This window comes from Eptatretus burgeri, chromosome 1 (assembly GCF_056783735.1).
Source record: "Eptatretus burgeri isolate ZD-2024b chromosome 1, Ebu_testis_v1, whole genome shotgun sequence".
Taxonomy (NCBI): domain Eukaryota; kingdom Metazoa; phylum Chordata; class Myxini; order Myxiniformes; family Myxinidae; genus Eptatretus; species Eptatretus burgeri.
Window position 1 is genome coordinate 3,457,841 of NC_140961.1, and position 24,021 is coordinate 3,481,861.

General features: G+C 41.8%; 1 protein-coding gene across 5 annotated transcripts in view; it reads right to left on the minus strand.

The window, feature by feature from the left end:
- Nucleotides 1-24,021, minus strand: part of BIN3 (bridging integrator 3) — a 249,286-nt gene that overhangs the window by 214,445 nt on the left and 10,820 nt on the right. The window contains exon 1 of one of the 5 annotated variants that reach the window (XM_085871024.1): nt 3,707-3,786. The exons of 3 other annotated variants lie outside the window; for them this stretch is intronic. The gene's annotated coding sequence lies outside the window, so the exon portion shown is untranslated. Of the gene's footprint in view, nt 1-3,706; nt 3,787-24,021 lie in introns of those variants that run through there. One more of the 5 variants, XM_085871031.1, reaches the window with a different exon arrangement.

Sequence of the window (24,021 nt, forward strand, 5' to 3'; positions counted from 1 at the left end):
TAAGCCAACCAGATACAATTCCTCAGATCAATAGTCTTAGCAAGCATTCGTCCTACCATGGACTCTATATTCGTTAACTTGAATTATTTTCTCCACAATATTGAGGATCATGGAAGAGTAAGGTTAAAGACAGTAAAAAAAAAACATCATACTGTACTGACAGTCAGGCCACTGGGGCAGCAAGCAAATTTGAAAAAAAAAAAAAAGTGAGAGAGTGGAGGTGGATGAAACACAGTAAGCTGAAAGTAAGAGGGTTTAGTTAGATCGGGTCAACGTGGATAGAGATAACATAGTAGGGATGGGCCAGGGTGACACGAGATGGCGGTGCATTACCTGCTCAAATGGGGGGAAAAAAAAAGAGGAACAGGAGTTGAGGTGTCAGATAAAGCGTAATCTAATGTGTGATCCAGGTAGGGAGCATAACCTGGATTGTGGGATTAAAATTTTAAAATATTACTTATTTTTAAATATAAAAACAAGGCAAACCATTTCGACCAATATGTGAAATACTGTAGAAGAGGGGGGAAAACAAAAATACAGCAAAGAATCTGAGAAAAGACAAAATTCTCAGCAAGGCGGTACAGTATGTGCAAAAGAAGACGAAGACCATGGACCATGGACCGTGGTCCATTCGAAGTATCTTGGAGAAGAGCCGTGTTACAAGCGCAAAGAAAGAATGCAGAATCAGAATCGAAAGAAAATCAGGACTACAAATTAAAAAACTAGTCAATAATTATTGAGATGGACCTCAGGGAGTCAACATGAGAGGTAACGCTGACCGGGCAAGATATAGTAAATAAACACAAACATTAATTAAATAAAACCAAAAAATAAACAAACAAACAAACAAGCAATAAATAAATAAATAGATGCCCTACACAGCACGGCCTGTGGTGAAACCGACAAAGAATTGCTTACCAGCAAAAATTGGGAAGGAGGAAGAAAGTTTGAAGCAAGGCCGAACAACACGATAGATGCTATCTGAGTTTATGGTTCAAAACAAAAACATATCGATAAAGGGAATGTCGAGTAGTTGAATGAACAGCACAGATGGATATTCAGCCAAATGTTCATTGCATCTCATTTGTCTCAAAAACAGGTGTTTGACTTCAGGGGACTATTACACGATATTTGTGTGCGGTGCATGAGGTGTGTGTGAAAACTTCAGAATTCATACTTTTTATTGATTTATTAATTTTTTTAAACAGGATCAGGGCTCAGGAAATAGTAAGGTTGAACTGACAGTTGGGTATCAAGGCAACAAGTGGGTACAACCAGCAAAGAAATGAGGAGGGGTGGAAACACTGAAACCAGCAAGTAAGGAGGTTGGATTAGGAAGGGTTTATGGGGGTAATAAAGGGTCAGGTTGGAAGATGACATGAGATGCTTGAATCCCTGGAGTGAAGAGTGGGAAAGAACGGCCTCTCGAAGACGGTTCCATTGATGGGAGAAGTGAGGAACAAAGGCATTGAGGTGTGCTTATAGGGGCAAAAATATTTGTGGAACACTTCATCCGTTAGTTGAGTCATCCGGAGAAGCTACCTGGTCAAGGCATCAGAATAAAGTGTCTTTATAAATATTATAGCTTGGTTTATGAAGATTTCATGTTCCTCACGACAGCCATGTCAGCAATGGAATTTGTTGCCCTTCGTAGTCGAAGATGGCTCTTCACACAAAACATGCAAACAACGTGGTGAATTTGTACGTCGTGCAGGAACTACTTCCCAGACCGCAACCACACCCAGAGATAGCAAGCAGTATAATGTAGTGTCGAGGAACCTCCAAGAGCAGACCATTTGCTACCTGCAACTTAAATTGGTTCACGAAAAAAGTGAAAAAATATTTTCACGAAAAAAATAAGTGACCACTATATTCGTAATTGTTGTGTGTCTGTCTGTCTGTCTGTCTGTCCCGCGCATAGCTCCGTGGGTTTTGATCCGATCCTGATAAAATTTTGGTGGGAGTTTTATATCATGATCTAGTTGTGTTTTCCTGAAAATGGGCAAAGTGCGCCCATTATGGGCGGAGCCACGCCCAAAAAAAAAATGTGTTTTTAGGGGGTAGCCGATTTCAATTTGAATCTTCTCCTTGGGGTTTTGTCAAATCTGAGAGGGGTTTTGGTATTTGGTTAGCCCAATGGCACCTGCATAGCCCCACGGAGCTCGATTTTTCATTTTCGTCCCAAGGTCAAGGTCACAAGGTCAGGAAACTTGGAAAATTGCGAATTTTGACTTAAAATTTTTCTTCTCCGAGGGGTTTGTCGAATCTGGCAGGAGTTTCAGTATTTGGTTAGCCCAATGGCACCTGCATAGCCGCACAGAGCTCGATTTTTCATTTTCGTCCCAAGGTCAACGCCACAAAGTCACGAACTTAGAAAATTGCGAATTGTGTTTTTAGGGGGTAGCCAATTTCAATTTGCATATTCTCCTCGGGGGTTTGTCGAATCTGGCAGGGGTTTCGGTATTTGGTTAGCCCAATGGCACCTGCATAGCCCCACGGAGCTCCATTTTTCATTTTCGTCCCAAGGTCAAGGTCACAAGGTCACGAACTAAGAAAATTTCGAATTTTGACATAAAAATCATACGACCGCCCAAACTTTGAGAGCGAGGATGACAATATTTTTAGCCGCGTCTCGAACGCTGCTCATAGAGAGCTCGGCGTTGTTCTTCTTGTTCTTGTTCTTGTTCTTCTTCTTGTGAAGACAAAACCTTAATCTCTTGGACTCGGCTCTTGTATATACAAGATCCGGATCTCCTTAAATACTAAGCACATGTACACATCCTCACATAGACGGTGCTTTTTGAGAGCGTCTATCATGAACTTTTAAATACGTATATTCGGACATTTGCTTTAAAGTTTCGAAAAGTTCACGTTACTATTTAAAAATTATTCCATTTATCGTATTGTAATTTTGTAAATACATTATTTATTTCGTAAATACACGATATATCGTAAATACGTAAATACATTATGACGGGTTTCACTATTGGCTGAATCAAGGCACGTGACGAAATATCGGAAGTTGTTTTTTGTTTTTTTAGCCGACAAAACCTTTAGGACGCTGCTCCTGGACACATTTGTCCTTGTTTATGCATAATCTTGAGGTCATTCCCCACCTAAAGTCTTGAAACTATTTTGCTCTATCTCGAACACCTTGCCCGTAGTGCCCCCTTCAAGTTTGTTTTTACGCTGATTTCATCAAAGTATGGATAATCCAAGGAGTAAGAAATGCCATATAGCCTATATGACGTTATATTGTTCCTGGAATGTTCCAGAGGAAGTTTTGCATCAAAGGTCATAATCCTTGACCTTTGATCTTTAAAGTTCACAAAGGTCAAATTTTCAAAGTTGTAGGAATCGAACCGGGTTTTCGAACTTCTTTGGTGAACTAACTCCAATAAGCTATAGCACGTATCCTGTTTCCTTATTTTAATGTCCACACCATTGTTTTGTGACTTTTAAAGGTTATTCAAAGGTCAAATTTTGAAAGTTGTTGAACGAAACCGGGTTTTTGACATTTTGCAGCTAATAACCTGTCACTCGTACCACATCATGTTGATCATTTTTATAACTTGGTCAAACATTATCACATTGTCTCATCCTTGACTTCTGAAACAATCTACATCGTCAAATACCGCTCGTGAACCATCGTCGTCTTCAGACTTGCAGAAATTTAAATTTGTTCAGTATGCCGACGATAACTCGCCTACTTCAAGAGAGACGATGGGATCTTTAACGTCCCCCAACGCTGCCAGTGCTGACAGACGGGTGCTCTGGCTCAACATCCATCTGAGGGACAGTGCACATGTTGACATTATTGCCCTGCAAGTGAAACACCAGGCGAGCTGGGTCGAGATTCAAAAGCAGTCTAAACAGCTCAGACAAATATCTCTGGGCTATCCTTCTGGCTCCATGTCAGCCATATAGATGCTATGATGATATATGAAAAAAAAGAATAATGGGAAAAAACACCGGCAGCAATAAAGATGTGTCCATAATTGGAGCAATCTTCTTGAGAAATAAAACCAAATTCATCAAGCTCACAAATATTGAGCGTAGACGCAAACAATGGAAATATGATGACATGTATACTTTGGTTTCCTAAAGAGAAAAAATCCAAAACAATGCAAGCAGCAACTTGAAATCGAGAGATATTGCATTCTGCATACTTTGGGTCAAGAACATGTAAAAACAATATCAACTTCAGGTTCTATTTTAAGATATTTCCAAACATGATGCAGGTTGTCTTAGTCAGAGTGTGTGTACATTGGTTCTAATAATAGTTTGATTAGAGCCACAAATAGCAACTCACATTGGGTTTTCCATAACCACAAAGGGTTCCATGTTCCGTCCGGTTTTGTTCAATGTTAGAAACTTTTTGTTTGAACAATCAATAAATCAGGAGTTACAAGTATTCACTGATTTTTTTAACAACAATAGAATAACAGTGTTCCTGGCACTTTAAAAATATTATAATAATAATAATAGTAATAAAAGAGTACTTCACTTCAAAGTGGATTTATCAAGCTTAACCAAAATAGTGAGCACTACATTTGAGAGTATACACTGTGGGACATATATATATGTATATATATATATATATACATATATAAATGTATATATATATATATATATATATTAATATATATATATATATATATATATATATATATATATATATATATATATATATATATATATATATATATATATTAATATATCAGTCAAGCTGGATTTTTTCAAATTTGGAGCCGTAGATGCACACATTACATGTTGCAGTTTAAATTGATTACTCATGTTACAGGAGCTAAAAAGCTCTCCGTGCAGTTTACAGCAATTTTAATGAAAAAATTCATGTTTTAAGAAGTTTTGTTCTCAACAACAACAAAAAAATTTAAACGAAAATTACCAAACTTCTGTATTTTTGTCTTTCATCTTTGAAGGTCAATATCTCAGGCAAGACAAAATAATCAAAACAGATCAAAAATTTTACACATTAAAAAAAAGGAAGATAAAAGACTGTTTTGAGTTGTTCATTCACAAAAGAAAAAAAAAAAATCAAAAAATATTTCACTGTTGACAGTACTGTATACTTCTAAAAGATCTGAAATGCATTTTTAGGGTATGTCAGGTATTTTGACTGTTTAGTTCCTGTCGTACATATGTAATGCCAAAATTGCTCTAATTTATGACTTGTACCGTTCGTGAAGGCCATGTTCTTTGTGTTTCAATTGAGAAATGCCTCCAAAGAAAGAGAAGCTCAGCATTGTCTTTGTCAAGCAGGCAAGACATATTCTGAAATCAATAAGCTCTGGCAGGAGGAGAAAATCCCTATTTCTCTGCCTACCATAGAGAGACTGGGTCTACAGTTCCAGAAAACTGGTTCGACTGCAAGGAAGAAGGGATCCTGTAGGCCTCGAGCCACTACAAGTAAAGATAGCAGGTGACAGAAATTCTTCGTTCTCCAGGAAGGAATGAAAATCCTGCAGAAACTGCCAGAGGAGTTCAGAACTGCTGAAAACAAGACCATCTCCAGAAGGACCATCACAAGGAGGTTGGCTGATGCTGGTTTTCCTCAAGTGGATGTGCTAAGAAGCCTCTGTTATCTTAGAAAAAGGACAGATTGCACTTATTGGCCGAATATAGGAACACTGATTCAGACTGCTTTCAGAGAGTTCCATGGAGTGATGAATCGAGATTTGAGCTTTGCAGTGATGGCCCAGAACGTTGCCTTTGCAGATCTGGTGAGAGGTTCAATCCTGAATGCATTTCAACAACTGTGAAGCATGGCGGAGGTGGAATCGTGGTCTGGGGTGCATTTATGTCTGCTGGTGATGGTGAAGTGATGAGGTGTGAACAGTCAATTACTGATGTGGAACACCAGAAAATATTGGAGAAACGATTACTTCCCAGCCTCCAAAAGTTATTTCCTGGAGAGGAAAGCAAAGAAGTCGTTTTTCAACAAGACAATGCCCCTGCCATACTGCAAAAGCCAGCAACAAGTGGTTGGAGAAAAAGTTCCTGAAAATTACATTCTGGCCAGGTCAGAGTTCTGATTTGAACCCCCATAGAGAATCCTTGAGCCAATATTCAGCACAAACTTATTGGAATTGAGCACAAACTTAATGATTGGGTGAACGAGGGAATGGCAGCGGACACGGCATATCTAGACTTTAACAAGGTATTTGATAAGGTACCACATTGGAGGTTGTGAGCCAAAGTGAGGGCTTGTGGAGTGGCTGGTCAGGTAGATAATTGGATTGCAAACTGGCTTCGTGATAGGAAGCAAAGAGTGGCTGTGAGTGGGAGGATGTCTTGCTGGGAGGATGTAAGTAACGGGGTACCTCAGAGATCAGCACTCGGACCATTACTATTCATTATTTACATCACCGATTTGGATAGTGGGGTAAAGAGTAAGCTTTCCAAATTTGCGGATGACACAAAGCTTGGAGGTGAGGTGGATAGCAGAGGGGATGGTGATCAGATTCAGGAAAGTATTGATACTTGCATAGATTGGACAAAAGATTGGCAGATGGAATTTAACCTGAGGAAGTGTAAGGTGTTGGTGATGGGAAAGAACAATTTAAATAGAGATTACAGGATGCAAGGGATAATTTTGGAGCGTGTCACACAGCAGAAGGATCTGGGGGTGTTCATAGATATAGGAGGTAATCAGACAGCACAGTGCCAGGCAGCTACAGGTAAAGCAAAGAGGGTTTTAGGTTGTATTCGGAGGGGGATCATTTATAAATCAAATATAGGTGTTAACATTGTACAGGAATTTAGTGAGGACCACATTGAGAACATTGTGTGCAGTTCTGGTCACCACAACTCAGGAATGAAATATATGCCATAGAGGGGGTTTAGTGCAAGGCTACTCAATTGATTCAGGACCGAGCTCGACTCAGCTATGAGCGGCTGAAGGAGACAGGGCTTTACACATTAGAAAAGAGGTGGTTACGAGGAGATATGATAGAGTTGTTTAAGACAATGAAAGGTAGAGATAAAATAAGTGAAGATGAATTATTCAACAGAGAAGACAGTGATAGGACCAGGGGCCATAGCTTGAGAGTAAAGTAGAGGAGAGTTAGGACGGTAGTAAGGTACGGGACTTTCACTCAGAGAGTAGATAATGCATGGAAAGGGAGTGGCAGCAGAAACAGCAGATAAGTTTAAATTAGAATCAGATAGGTACCTGGAAGTTATGGAGATAGAGGGGTACGGGGATGTTGATTAGACTTTGTCGTTTGAGCATTGATGGGTGATTGTGTGCATGTGTACGGAGTGCTGTTGGTGGGGGTCTTGTCAAGGGGAGGTTGTGTGGTTGATGTGTGTTTTTTAACCAAGCCCATGCCCACTCCCCGAGGGAGAAAATAAAACAAAATATTTTGCATTTTCATATTTTGATGTGGTGTTAATAAATTGGTGTGCTGTTGATGTGGCGCAGGCATGATGGGCTGAATTGGCCTTCACCTGTGATTGATTTCCTTGTGTGTTTCCTTGTGAAGGAAATTTGCAAATTCTGATCAACTTTTGGAAGCTGTCAAACATGAATGGGACAATAACGACATTTCTCGGTGCAAGAACCTTTCGAAAAGTTTGACCAAAAGACCGGACTATTGAAAGAAAGCGAAGGGACAAGCTATTCCATACTGATTTGTACAGTTATTTCTGCACGTTTGTGTGTGTGTGTTTTTTTAACGCGTGGTAAAATAGTAATAACAAAAAAATACCGACCACCACCATATTTGTGAATGTAAGTGCTCTATTTGAATGACCAGACATTGAGAGCTTTGGGATGATTCCGAGCCTATTGAAGTCGAATCAAACAAAGTAACACGAACACCTTCGATCCGATTTGAGAAAAACTGAACTGAAACAAAACGGGAATGGTTCTCCGGTAAGAATAATAAATTAACTTTTTGCAAATAAATACAACAGCACGACGAAGTTACCCGAAGACCTTTTTTCTGGGGATCTTCACCAAACTACTGGATGAATCATCAAAACTCGGAAAAAAAAAAAAGGAACAATTCATGACCGCGTCCGTGAAGTCGAAGCTCAAAGAAGGTGTGGGTTAAACCACACAACCTCCCACAAGGCACATGCAGGCACAAATCACAAACACGAGGCGGTAGGAAGGCAGGTTGTGGTTGGAATGAGGAAAGGGGAGGGGGGAGAATAAAAAGGGCAAAACATCTTTTCTTTCTTGCTCCTTGCGGGTCAGTTTGTCGCGCATCAGCAAAATGTCGTTTGTTAAAACACCACGATGATGCAAGCGACGCATGAAAACTCACGATGCATTCTTCCTCGGAGCTTTGAACGCTTCTTCGCACTCTCAAACGACTTGACTCGGCACGCGGCGATCTTGGAACTCCTCGATAATCGGAAAAGTTTACTCGTGTATTCAATTCTCTATGGTTTGGGCGGTAGTCTTCCGGAGGATTGCAAAAAAAAACACAATGATGGCTCCAGTTTAATGTGCTCTGACAACGAAAGGAGCAAACCTGTGCAATGCACAGTGATCACTTGCACGCAAATTTGTTCCATAACGAGACGCTTCACAGATAGACGGTAACAGAGATAGATAGTGGCAGGACTGGTTGGTAGTTGAGGTAGAGATAGTAATTGCAAAAACGTGTTGTGAATGTGACGTCTGAGAGGGTCTCATCAAAAGATGAATGTGTTGTCAGTATTTGTTCATTGCTTACCGTACAATACCCTCCATTCCACCATATCAATACTAATAAATGTGTGTAGGTGTGTGTCTGTGTGTCTGTGTCCGTGTCCATGTGTGTCCGTGTCCATGTGTGTCTGTCTGTGTCAGTGTGTCCTTCTGTGTCAGTGTGTCCGTGTCCGTGCCATCAACTCCATAACTCCAAAACCATGAAACCCAACAGCTTGAAACTTTGCATGCACACTAAGGGAACTGTTTGGCTTTTCTATGGCTTGGGTAGTACTCTTAACCCCAACTCTGACAGCCTGAATCCGAAACTGGGTAGCAGATTCACATTTCATCAGGACAATGGTCCAAAGCACAAATATAAAGCCACACTGGAGTGGCTGAATAAGAATAAAATAAATGTTCTTGAGTTGCCCAGTCAAAGTTCTGACTTGAACCCAACTGAACATTTATGGCGAGACATGAAAATCGCAGTCCATCGAGGATCCCCATCGAACTTGGCAGAACTACAGCAATTTTCAGGTGAACGACTAATTACAATTGAAAGAAAATGTAAAATATTTCTGGAGGTGAATGACTTTGAAAGCACACTTTGCTGAAGTACACACAGTACCATCAGCCTCACAACAGGCACCACGAACAGACACACACACAATCACCTACACCGATAATAATAATACACCACAACTCACATTACCCAAACCAAAAAGCACCTGGACACCACGTATTCACAATCCCTATCTACATATCTATATGGAAGAATTGAACAATCAAATTGAAAATGTGGCCCAAAAATACAATTCTTCAAGACATAAGGACAATCTTACAAAGGCAGAGAGACGAGCACTCCACAATCCCCAACAAAATAAAGAAATAGTTTATAAAGCCAGCAGATAAAGGTTCTGCCGTCATTATTATGTCGACTACAGATTACATTGCAGAAGGTAATCACCAACTACATAATGATACCTACAAAGAGCTCCCATCTGATCCGACCACTCAGCATCTCAAAGAGGTTAAAAGGGTCGTACATTTCATTCAGGTAGATAAAGTCATTCAATCTCACTTGGTTCCTAAAGACCACCGTTGCCATTATCTTTACTTTCTTCCTAAGATACACAAGGTAAACAAACCAAGTAGGCCAATTGTATCTGGCTGCGCAAGTCCGACCGTTCTCATTTCAAAATTTGTTCGTGATTTACATCCTCTTGTCATGAAACTGCCCTCACATCTCAAGGACACAACTAGTTTTCTGACTCACATAGAAGGATTGAACGAAGCACACACACCTTCTAAATCCCAAATCATTCCAGTCACGGCAGACATTACATCCCTCTGCACCAATATTCCACATTAAGAAGGCCTGTCTGTATGTCGCCAAGCACTAGATACATGACAAGTCCCAAACCCACCTACAGAAGACATTATGCGCCCATCCGAACTAATGTTCAAATAAAATAATTTCCACTTCAACGGACGGCATTCCATTCAAACTCAGGGAACTGCTATGGGCACCCCTGTTGCACCTTCGTATGCTAACATCTTTATGGGAATGGTCGAGGCTAAAAAAAAAAAAAAAAAAAAAAAAAAAAAAAAAAAAAAAAAAAAAAAAAATCGATGCACAACCTCATCACGGCATTTTGGAAAAAATCCTGGTTACGTTATATTGATGATATCCAGTTTATCAGGTCTATATCCCCGCAGTCTCACACAGTTCCAAAATTAACTTAATTTGATGCATCCAACCATCAAGTTTACATTCGACAGTTCACATTCCAAAGTTTACTTTCTAGACACATCATTCACACTTCAAAACAACAGACTCGAAACAGAACTGTACACCAAATCAACAGACACACACTCTTACCTTCTCCCATCTTCATCTCACCCTAAGCAGACAATTACAAGCAGACAATACAGTCAAGCAATCGGAGCGAGACGCCTCTGCTCAACAAAAAAGGCAGAAGAAACTTCTCTCTTCTCAATAGAAACACAATTTATTGCTCGACACGATGACCCTCACTCTGTGAAAGGAGCCATAAGAATACATAACCACCTACTTCCCAACCTCATCACAATTGCCAAATATTTTGAATGAAGCCCTTCCTGTCCTCCATCAGTCAGAAACACTCTGCACTACATTTCCTCAACCTCCACGAACATCATTAGACGTGGTCGTCGTACACAAACAAACATCGAAAAAGCATCGTACACAAACATATTAGAAGGAAACAAATTCTTCAGTTCGAGCGCCAGACAAAAGTTCCCCATCACCTCCTCCTATATGAACTGTAAATCTTCATGCATCATATAACCTAATCACCTGTTAAAAATGTACAAAACAACATGTTAGAAAAACTGAGAACACACTCGATACACGATTTAAGAACACACGGTCAGAGATTCGAAACTTTCACACCAATCAGGGAAAATCCCGACTTCACAACATACATTCCAATCAACCACATCACTCGATGGACGACATTCAAATCTCTGCCATCGAATCAAATGCCAATCAAACGCACAGCACAATGCTGAGACGTTTATCTTTTTGGATACGGAAACTTAAAACAAAGTTCCCCAGTGGTGGAACTGTTGACGAGGAACAACTCGTTCATTCCAAAGCACCTTAACTCATTCACTTCATTCAATTTAATCACTCCAAATCATTCATTTCACCTTTAAAAAAAACAAAAAACAACAACATGGTTTTTACTTTCCCAATTTATTGATAAATGCAGACAGTGTGTATAAATGAATATTCGCGAGTCTGGCCGGTTGAGTTAATCCCCCGACCCAAATTGTGGTGGACGGACGGTTAACACCGACCAGCCCGGATCGCCGAGCGGTTTTCCCTCGGAGGCAGGCACGTGATCCTCAAAAGATTATGGCGTGCGCATGATGGGCAGGGCAGCACTGGCGGAGCGACAGAAGCATGGCACAAGGGAGTTTATACTCGAACCCCACGACAAATACACGGACACAGAAACTTAAAATAATCGCGAGGATTTAATGGAGATAGAAATATTTACAAAGATAATTCAAAGTGTAATAACAATACGTGAAGTAAATTAACCGTAAAGTTGAGGCGCCTCGACACACGGACTTTGACGCAGACAAGGGGGAAAGCAAAAGAAAAGCAAATCCTCCCTTTATTCTGGCACTTAGCTTTGTCCAGAGATGGTCTCTTTTGAACTTTGTGATCAATGCGCTTCATCCTGAGTGGGTAGACGCGCCAAAAATGGTGCCGAGCCGCTCTCTGGGCGGGAAACGTACGTGAGGTAATTTGTGAGGCGGAATTCAACACCAGGGCTCACCAACCGCCGTGCGGCTTCCTCGGCGATCGCGCTTGCCAATGCTGCGGCTTTGCAGAATGGCGGTCTCTTTCGGTGATATACAGGAGGTTCGAGGTCCGTCTCTCACAACCAGCCAAGAGTCAATGGCCGGCAACGTCTTGCTCCACCACGCGAGCGAATTCACCTATGCACGAACACGAGAATCGTGCAGTCTTCTTCATGCGTTGAAGGAAAGCAAGCCGTAAAGCCCTGATCTTTCACGCCATCCCTTACACCCAACTCAACCCAACCAACCCAAAACCTCTTCCTTCTGACGTCACACGCATCAATCATCCACCTCCGGGCATGGCTTGTTGGTACGAAACCCGGGAAGGCGACACTTCTGCTTTCTCAGCACGTTCGGCTTGCTGGTTATGGTTGTGGTTGTTATAAAAACGTACTTCTTTCATGGCTGGCTGGTAAATACAAAACCGTATGAGAAAGTCACAGAGGGAAATTACATACTGGGGAAAACTGGTCTTAATCCCTATCTAATTAACACCGCACCAACCCCCATGTGGTGACACGTAACACTTCCGCTCACAGTTTCCCTACTTAATTACATTAAGATGTCTCCTACACGTCCACAGACTAAGCAACTCTGTCCAATCCTAACTTCCCGATTAAATTCCAAAATCAACCCCCACAACCGTAACAATATAAACAGTGTACGAACATGTTCATGTGTGTGTTTATATAAATATATGTGTACTGTACATACTGTACACTCACTCTCGAGGAAGGTGAGAGCCGTTATGGAACCTCATCCTTTTTTTATTTACATTTTATTTTGGTATCGTTATCGGAGCATTATCTTTTATGCATGCCTGCTGTTCTTGGAGACCGAGAAGGGCGATTAGGCCAGAAACTTGTCCAAATAAACATCGTCTTGAAGCTACGTCCGTAACTCATGTTATTTCTTCCGCTTATAATATTTTATGAAAATGAGGCACCCCATTCGAAGTGTGGAGTTTCTGCTGTTTCCCACAGATATATATTTATTATATGTATACATATATATATATATATATATATATATATATATATATATATATATATATATATATATATATATATGTATACATATATATCGACATACGTGGAGTGTGACGAGCACTCCCCCAATCTCCAATGGACATAAAGTCCAACACCAAAGCGTCACCTCCAATCCCCTCAGCCTCTGTCACCACCGATCGCGACACTTGCCGATTTCACCACATGCCATTTGGTTGAATGGTTTGCATTAACGGGAACAATCATCTGGGTGGCAGCGGGACGGTTGTGCTTTGAGGATTATGCGGTTTTACCGTGCGAGACAATCTGTGGCGATGCTCACCATAACAGCCAGGAGGCGTGATATATGTAGTTTTGGCTATAGCTTTAGGGTAATTGAGCTTATATAGGAATAGTTATTTCCATCGTACATGATCAGTACAGCATACAAAATAAGTGTACAACAGGCAGTGTCGAGTTTGTTTTCGTCAAGTTCCATTCATCTTCCCTCCCCACTTGTTCATGCCTGCACACCCATAACCCCACCTTGGTGTTTATGATCATTTTCGCCATTGTGATTTGCTATTGTGTTTTTGTTTCAGAAACAGAACCTGAACCAGTGAATGCATGGCCAGCGAACTGGGGCACCACCACGGAGGAGGGTTGATGAAAGGAAGACAAGCTTTGTCAGGACTGAAAAACATGTTCCACGTGTTGGACCAGCTTGTGATTTTATCCAGATCTGCAGAGAGTGAAGAAGCTGCTGCTTGCCGGTCTGAGGGATGACCGATGGTACGATAAAGGGTGGAGTCATCAGCAAAGATATATAGAGGATTTTCCAGAGAGTCGGAGAGATCATTGATGAAAACCAGAAAAAGAACAGGGCCCAGAACGCTACCTTGAGGAACTCTAGCCTGGACAGGAAAAGGGAATGAAAGAACTCCATTTTGGGCCACATGTTGGCTGCGACGGGAGAGGAAGTCTGCGAGCCATGAGTGGAGATGGCCTTGGATACCATAGGAAGAGAGTTTGGTGAGTAGGGCAGGGTGCCAGACCATGTCAAAAACACACGATATGTCTCGGGATATGGCTCTGATTTCATGTCCGGCATCGAGTACCTCCATCCATTGTTGGGAGAGCAGAAGCAGCATATACAGGGTGGAGTGACCTGGTCTGAAACCAAATTGATGATGGGAAATCAATCCATTGGAGAGGAGGAAGGCTTTAATGTCTGAAGCGATTATTGATTCCGTAACCTTGCTGATGATTGGGAGAAGGCTGATTGGTCTGTGGTTGCAGGGATCCGTTTTTGCACCTTTGTTATGCAGGGCGGTATTCACATGGTTGCAGAGAAAGTTGCAGAGAAATCAGAGAAAATTAGCATGGACGGGCATCCAGACAACCCCAAAACAATGCCACCGGCGACTTCATCAGCAGGGGCATAAAAAGGTTAACAAAAAAATAATCAAACATGTAAACAGCTTGGGACGTGCACCTTGACCCCGTGGCCAAAGTACACAGTCCAACAAGACTGTACAATTACCATACACCTCAGCCTGAAACACGTGATCAAACAACACACACACATTCTAACCCCGATGGGACAGAATGTATGCTCGTACAATTCGACCTCTCCTCCAGAGGAGTCCCCATGACTTCAATGGCATACCGTCCTGAATTCTCATCAAGATGGCATACCGTATAAATATCCAACCAATAATGACCACAGTCATTGTTTAAATGAAAACAGTACCTCCTGGCCTTAATGGTGAGCAGAAGCCAAACCGTGGCCTATCCTGCATAAACCATCTTCATCCCGAGGGATACACAGTCCAACAAAATAAGATTTTTTATTTATCGTGCCGACTGTGATCGGTTTGCGGCTGGGTTTTCTCTCCCTTCTTCCCCTGCCAATTTTTGGTTGTGTTTGGTTGTTGCAAGTAAACCTATTGTTCATGAGAACCCGTTTTGTGCCGACGAGCCTGGGTTTGAGTCCCGACCCAGCTATATATTGCCATCCTAGTGTTTCACAGGCAGGGCGATTGATTCATCAACGTGTGTGCTGCCGTCCCTCCGATGGACATTAAACGGGTGGCCCATCTGCCGGCGTTCATGGGTGGACGTTAAAGATCCCAAGGTGTCCTTCGCTAAACAAATTACAAATTCCTGCTGGAACGTTCAGGGGGAACTGCGTCAGCAGCAGAGACGCGCCCCCGAGCAATGATGCAAACCAGCAGCCACGTGCTATGGACAAAATGAAAATAAATCAGAAGAAATAAATAAATAATAAAAGTGATAATGAGAGTGACATTAGCAAACAGAACATAATTTCATAATTAATAGAAGAAGAAAAAATATCAATTCGAAGCTGCTTGATTTGGCACATCTCTTCCTCCGCATGGTCCTCATTCGTTCACCTTAACCTTGAACTTGGTAACTCCAAATTTAGCAAATCGAAGCATTTGTTGATCCTTGTTTGATAAACACACACACACACACACACACACACACACACACACACACACACACACACACACACACACACACACACACACACACCCACACACACACACACACACACACACACACACACACACACACACACACACACACACACACACACACACACACACACACACACACACGTTTGTGGTACCAGTATCAGTTTGAGCTTCGCTTTTCAAAATCAAGTTCAAAAGATAAGATGAAAGCTTTCTCAATCAAGGAGAAAGTTCCTTATATCATCGGCATGGAAGCGGTTGAGTCTTTTGCTCTCCGAACAACGGCCCGGCAGAGTACCGTGCTTTACTTCACAGCACAGCACCACTCTCCTCCAATGTCTCGGCCGACATCATCGGACGTTAGAGGCTTCACAAACCGCCTCATGTTTCAGGGTTAAAGAAGGAAAACTCTCTCTTCTCCAGTCTGTTCAAAAAAAAGAAACTCTGCTCATTCACATCGATCCCAGAGATTCATTTTTTTCTTCTTCTTCCAGAAACGAAGCTGTTACACTCAAGGCAAATGTACAAGTGTCATGGATTTGCCATCAATGGTTCTCCATCGCAAAGAATCCTATTTTGCCAAACGGTAGTGGACGGGGATGTAAACCATTTGCACAGGTGTCGCACGAGTGGCAGCAGCAACAACTTTCTCCTCGATCTCAAAAACATTCACGGCATACTTATTCTCATCTTTTAAACTCATTTTCGAAAGAAAGGAGCAGACAAGTTATTCGATCGGTATTCTTCCACTGAATTCTGTGGAATGTGAAATGATCAACAAAAGGCAAAGGCTTGAGTACAGTCATTCCTCCTGCCATTGGAAAACAGATAGAATGGTAATGGAAATGGCCATTGTGCAAAGTGAGGCATTGATGGACTGGTGGGGAGAGAGTGGGGGCAGGAGGGGGGGGTGTACGGTGATGCATTTAAGCTCCTGAATTTGAGGAAAGCTCCAACGATTATAACAATTTTCTTTTCTTCACAATAAGTAAACATGATGGTCCCAGCTTGATAGTCTAGACAGAAATTGGCAAAACTAAGCATTTCAAAACACCTAATGGCATTTCATTCCAGAGTTTTTATCCAAAAGTTTGCAGCTCTTGTTTATGAACTTTTTGTTCATGTGTTTAGTTATTTTTTTAAGAATGCTTGTTTACAGGCTGCATTTTATACTTTAATACCAGGAAACCCCGACATTCGTGGATTTGACACTTGCAGACACCGAGTATTCGCGGCTCATAAAATGTGACCTGCTTCTCAGTGTGCGGCCCTGTGCTTCGCGTGTTCGCAGTTTGTGCGGCTGCAACAACCATCTTCCACCAGCCGTGCATATACCATCTCCCAAAATCAATGACCATAAAACAGTTCCAAAACCATCTCTCATCAACAGCACGGAAAGCAGCTGTAAATGCGCATGTTATGCGCACATACATCCTCCTCCATCTACCCACAACCCCTGTACAGCTACTTATGTGCAGCATGTCCTGAGTCTCATTCTTTCTTCTCATACCACGAACCCTAACCCTCACCTGCATCCTCATCTCAGGAGTTCTCACCATCATCACCACATCAAAAGTTACGTCGTATCTTAAATAAAAATTGGAAACAGTATCTGCTGCCTTTTCCATATTATTTGTAAGAATTTTTAATGAAACTGTGGAAGGGAGACTCTCCGACGAACTGAAAAATCCTCTTTATCTCTTTGCTGATGACTCTACCCTCTGCCGTACCGTCTGCCGCTCCTCAGATATGCAAGCAGCAGCTTCTTCGCTCTGCAGATCTGGATAGAATCACAAGCTGGTTCAACACATGGAACATGTCTTCCAATCCTGACAAATCTCACACTCAAACGATGTTGAGTGACATCGTGTGATTTTCTTCCTGAAAGTCCCTGTAGTGCAAGGACCTGAAAGTCCCTGTAGTGTCCACCTTGTTTACCCCGTGTACGCTGCCCCATCCCTCTCCCTTCCACAGATCCCCTGTCTCTGTTCCCCACTGTTTTGTGCTTCCTTCTCCCACCCATGTTGTCTCATGCTCCCCTTGTTATATGTTGTGTGTTCGCTCTCATACGAGCCTCGACAAAGTACACAAAAAAAAACTGTAATCATGTGAACTCGTGCTGGTAAAATTTAATCTTTCACTTGTTATGAATCACGAACAAACAGAAACCTATCCCCCTTTTTTCCCATTGAAACAATGCCCCGACATTCGCGGCATTTTTCAGGAACGTATCCCCCGAGGATGTCAGGATCTTACTGTACCTTAAAATCTGGAACAATAAATTACAATATAGCTGCTAAAATAAAGACGTTGAAACTCCGTGATACGTTCAAGCAATGCACGGATGTAGCGTATAAATGATGAACCGAGAGCAAGATGAGGTCGAGATAAAGGCATACATTTTGTCAGTATGTCACGCAAATGGCACGGAGCCTGGAAAGGTCGTGAAGTCAGTTTCTTACAGCCTGTGCGTCACGTGCTAAGAATCAATGAATGAAAAGCAAGGTGAATGTGGTGAAAAAATAAAGGAGCAACGGCAATGCTAGTCATTGTCTGTGACTGAGATGCTAATTATTATCGACGGTATCGAGGCTCGAGTTCGTCCTTGGTTCAGAGCAGACAAAACCACTGCTGTGGTGCAGAAATGATGTCCAGTTCCCTGGGAAAGGCAAAAATACAGAGAATGCAGGAAGGCAGAGTGTCTGAACCTGGTCAGGTGACAGGCATTGCAAGTTGCAGGTAATGGCATCAATGAAGATTGTACCATCCTGACAACAAAGCATTCTCTACTGTGTCATGACGTTGTATTGAAAGCCCGAGGATTGGAAATGCTTGCTTCACATTGTGCCGAGATTAAAGCCAAAGTAGACCGATTTGAGTTACAGCATTGAAGGCGAGTGCACAGAGGTAAAGAGTGAGAGGGATTCGACTTCAAAACGAGGACTCGTTTCACTGGGGCGTCTACAGATGGTGAAGGCAAGTACCACCTGACTTGCTCAATGCATTTATGAGATTTACGTCGAGAGGCAAGGAGAGCACAACGAACACCGAGTTAGCAATGCTGTGGCTTCACAGTGAACCACAACATGCAGCTCTGATAAAAAAAAAATATTTTTTAGAATTGTCAGCGATTTTGACATTGGTACTGCAATCGGTACACTTATTTCCTGCAAATATAACTATGTACCAACTGCACAAATAATGTCTGCAAAGATATTGTTGACATCAAGCCGATGAGGTGCTAGCAAATCACAACAAGAAGGACCAGAAATGCATGTTTGTCCCTTTCACCTTTCCTTGAAAATTTAGAGATACGTGTTGATGCAAGTGAGCGGGAAAACCCATCGGGAGGAAGCAGACATAACGCTGACAGTGTGGTGGTACAGCCAGGGACACTGATGTACTTATTTCCTTGCTGTGACACTTTGGTTAAATGCCATGCAAACAGCTTTGGATCAAAGCTGGCACATCAGAGGTGTAAACTACTTCGATGTCCATGCAATACACAAAGTACAAATGAACATTAACCTTCTACTGTCAAACCTTGGCTGACAGGAGAGCCGAGAAGTAAGGGTACCAGCCTCTGAGCTGTCTTGTCTGGGTTTGAATCTTGACCCAGCTATAATCTCTCACCCTGGCGTTTCGCAGTCAGGGTGAGGCATCAATGTGTGAACTGTCTAGTGGAGGTAAGTAAAACCAGGTATCCCGTCTGTTGGCTTTAGTTGGTGGAGGTTACAATCCAATGGTGTTTTTCAGAAGAGTAGATGAGCTATCGCTGGCACTCTGGCTAAATTCCATATTCCACTCAACTTCAGTTAAACGTCAAGCCTGGGTAGCTGGTATGCATAAGCCTGGTGTTGACTTAGTGGTTAGGGTGGCGGCTTGGGATCCTAGGGTCCTGAGTTCAAGCCCCATTGGCCGCTGAATTAAAATACACCAGGAGGTTTACTCAGCCTGTCATCCTTCTCAGGTTGGCAAAATGAGTACCAGTGTACTGGTAAGGGGGACACTGCATCAGCGGCATAGCCGCGTCCCAACCAATGATGCAACCAGCAGCCACAGGCAGCACTCGATAGAGAGAGCTGGTATGTGGAGAATTTAGGACAAAAACATTGCCTGGCCAACCTCCCAAGAAGATGAGTAATTTGACCTGTTAAAGAAGTAGTTCTTCTTCTTCTTCTTCGTAAAAGCCACAATTATTCCCATGTTCTTGTGGGGTTAGCCAGGGAAGTTTTTGGCACATGTCTTCACAAACTGACTGGCCAGACCTGACGCTCAACTAAGTAGTTATGGAAAGAATTTGCACAATCTGTTAATGGTGGCGGTGAAAGGTCACCGACTCCTTGCGAAGGACACCATGGGATCTTTAATGTCCACCAACCAATATCGGCAGATGGGACGCCAAGTTTCACATCCATCGGAGGGACGGCACCCACATTGATGAATCACCCTGCCTGTTAAACACCGGGATGACAATTTATAGCTGGGTCGGGATTCAAACCCAGGCTAAACAGCTTGGAGGCGAGTATGCGTATCTCCAAGCCATTCTGCTCGCCCACATTAAAAGATGTATTGGTGTTGACAAAAATCTCTTCATTGGACATAGCAAAAAGATCATGACAAGTATTTCAGCAGAACCATGATCTCCTCGCAGACGTTGGAATATAGCAAATATGTCAACAAATCACTTGGGCCAAGTCTCAAGTCGTGATGTCATTATCATAGACCTTGGTTACGTGTAAGCCTTAAAGACTAAAAAGTTTTACATGAGTCATGAACTAATTCTTTGTATGAGCTTGATGATTTTTGGGGGGCATGAGTACTCTGCAAAATAAATAACATGGAAAAGATAAAAATGACAAAGTTTAATTTAATTCAAACTCGTTCACCAGACTCGGTGGTGGAATGGTTACGTTTGGTGACCAAAATGGTGATAATCGGTGACGAAACTTGGTGACCACACTCAGTCTTTTATGTGATTCCACTCCGAATATGGAAGGCTGGCGATTCAAACTCTGGCCAAACCATACCGAAGACTTAAAATTTGTACTTTGCTGCTCCATTGCTTGACGTTCAGTATTTCAAAGGATAGAGGACAGCAGACAATCCTCATAGGATAGCATGGATGGGAGGAGGAGAGAGAGAAAGGAGAGAGAGAAAGGAGAGAGAGAAAGGAGAGAGAGAAAGGAGAGAGAGAAAGGAGAGAGAGAGAAAGGAGAGAGAGAGAGAGAAAGGAGAAAGAGAAAGAGAAAGGAGAGAGAGAGAAAGAGAAAGGAGAGAGAGAGAGAAAGAGAAAGGAGAGAGAGAGAGAAAGAGAAAGGAGAGAGAGAGAAAGAGAAAGGAGAGAGAGAGAGAAAGAGAAAGGAGAGAGAGAGAAAGAGAAAGGAGAGAGAGAGAAAGAGAAAGGAGAGAGAGAGAAAGAGAAAGGAGAAAGAGAGAAAGAGAAAGGAGAGAGAGAAAGAGAAAGGAGAGAGAGAGAAAGAGAAAGGAGAGAGAGAGAAAGAGAAAGGAGAGAGAAAGAGAAAGAGAAAGAGAAAGAGAAAGAGAAAGAGAAAGAGAAAGAGAAAGAGAGAGAGAAAGAGAAAGAGAAAGAGAAAGAGAAAGAGAAAGAGAAAGAGAAAGAGAAAGAGAAAGAGAAAGAGAAAGAGAAAGAGAAAGAGAGAGATATATTTAAAATGACCGTTTTTACAGCCATTTTTCCCCTGCTGTGCAGGGATTTGGCTTTTTCTTGAGGCAATGTTTTATGGCCGGATGCCCTTCCTGACGCCAACCCTGGTCGCCTCTTACGACACACAGGGATATGGTACACCTATTCGAACCGGGGCATACACCGGGACCAGTACACTGGTACTCACTTCGCCGACCTCGGATGGATGACAGGCTGAGTCAACCCCCTGGTGTTAATTCAGCAGCCAACGGGGCTTGAACTCAGGATCCTGGGATCCCAAGCCGCCACCCTAACCACTAAGCCAACACCAGGCTTAAAGAGAGAAGAGAAAGAGAGAAGAGAAAGAGAAAGAGAAAGAGAAAGAGAAAGAGAAAGAGAAAGAGAAAGAGAAAGAGAAAGAGAAAGAGAAAGAGAAAGAGAAAGAGAGAAAGAGAAAGAGAAAGAGAAAGAGAAAGAGAAAGAGAAAGAGAAAGAGAAAGAGAAAGAGAAAGAGAAAGAGAAAGAGAAAGAGAAAGAGAGAGAGAAAGAGAAAGAGAAAGAGAAAGAGAAAGAGAAAGAGAAAGAGAAAGAGAAAGAGAAAGAGAAAGAGAAAGAGAAAGAGAAAGAGAAAGAGAAAGAGAGAAAGAGAGAAAGAGAGAAAGAGAGAAAGAGAAAGAGAAAGAGAAAGAGAAAGAGAAAGAGAAAGAGAAAGAGACAGAGACAGAGACAGAGACAGAGACAGAGACAGAGACAGAGACAGAGACAGAGACAGAGACAGAGACAGAGACAGAGACAGAGACAGAGACAGAGACAGAGACAGAGACAGAGACAGAGACAGAGACAGAGACAGAGACAGAGACAGAGACAGAGACAGAGACAGAGACAGAGACAGAGACAGAGAGAGAGACAGAGAGAGAGAGAGAGAGAGAGAGAGAGAGAGAGAGAGAGAGCAGGTCATCTTGTTCACATAAATAGATGAGTAAAAGCTTTACAGTTAAAACTGCAAAACATATCTTTGCTACTTTTGCTTGCCTAGGTAACAAACACACAATGCTGACAAGAACGACAAATTTACCAATATTGTGAGTGGATAGAATACGAATGAATGATTATCTTCAGAATCATTCCTTGTCAAATACGCTGGATTTAAATCAAGTTTATAGTTGTTGTAATTGATGGAAAGTTGTTCGATAAACAGCCATTTCTTAAACATTTTCGAAGAAACCATTTCCCTGGGAGGGGGGGGTGGGGGGGGGGGGGGTTGTGACATCATGGATGCCAAATGCTGTGGCACACAAAAATATAAAAAAATAAAAAATAAGTTTCGTCTCACATAGCAAAATCTTCACCCAATCAAACAGCTCCACGTGACATTCATTATCCAATCGGAAAGCTCACAACAGTTTCCCAAAATTAATTTTCAGTTGTGATCATGAAAAGGAAAACAAAAACATGAATTAACGAACAAGAAAAAGAGCAATCGGAGATTGCAAACCCTCACCAGGGCTTCTTTTGAGTGGTGTATTACTGTAGGATTCAGGGCAAATCCAATATGGATGCCAAACCATGTGACTGTAACGTCATGTGTGTGACCATTTTGTTCCTCATGGATAGGCAGTCAATGTGTAAAATTTCACCTCCATCTTTTCAGCCACTTCAGAGAGGATTTTTGAAGTTTTTTTTTTTTTTAAGAAATATGCCTGCCGAATCACGTGACTGATAATGTCATCAATTATTTTTTTCTTCTGTGGACCATTCAATCCCGAGATGACCCTCAAAAATTTTCATACTGATTGGATGTGGCGTTCTGCATATGCAATTATGACGTCATAACGAGGGCACCTATAACGTCATTTTTTAAAAACAAAATCACACAAAAATAAAAAAATAAAAAATAAAAAGTACTCCCCATGTGGAGTGCTTGCTATGTGCCAAGTTTCAATTTTTTCCTTGGTGCGGTTTCAGAGATGCAGAGGTCCTAAGTTTTTCCGTTTTTCCAAAATAAGTTCTACACCACGTGACCCATGACGTCATAATTTTCATTAAAACATTCTACATGAGTAGTCGAATCAATGGTGAAAATTTCATCTCAATCCAACAAGTAGTTGCGGAGAAAAACACGAAAGTTCTGTGCGGACAGACAAAGACAGACAAACGGAGCCAAATGCAATACCCTTCTCTGAATCCTTTGGCGAGGGTAATGATGAAGCACAGATCTGAAATCCACACCCGAGGGTGCATACCATTAAACGTACGTAACACATTTACCATCAATCTTTTATAACCTTGAAAACTTGAGATGAGGTTTGTTTTTGTTATTTTTATTTATTATTCAAAATTTGATCGCTAAAGCCGAATCGATTTTTTTTGACAGCTTTTTTGCAAGAACAACAAAAAGTGTTTTCGTAGCAAAGACTGCGTGACCGATTCACGGGCGAAATGATTTGCGCAGCCGTGTACACACGGCGATTTCAGCCAACACACTGATATGTAGGTGTCCACAACATCAGCCAACCTACATCGGCTTTCGAAGCCTTGCAGTGTAAAGAATAAACACACAATCCCTTTGGGAAAGGAATTCATGGACAAATTCCAGGTTCCGTAGTCATCATCTCTGTTAAGAACCTTCATGAGAGAATACAAGGTTTTTTTGTTGTTTTTTTAAGGTAAAATATATATATATATATATATATATATATATATATATATATATATATATATATATATATTGTTAAGGATTTAGTGACGGAGGGATTCTCAACCCACTCCGGCCGTCTCCAGGATCTATAACGCCAGCCGGCTCAGCACAGGCCTCGGGTCACGCGTCTTCACTCGCGATACCAATGTAATCCTTGTACCTTG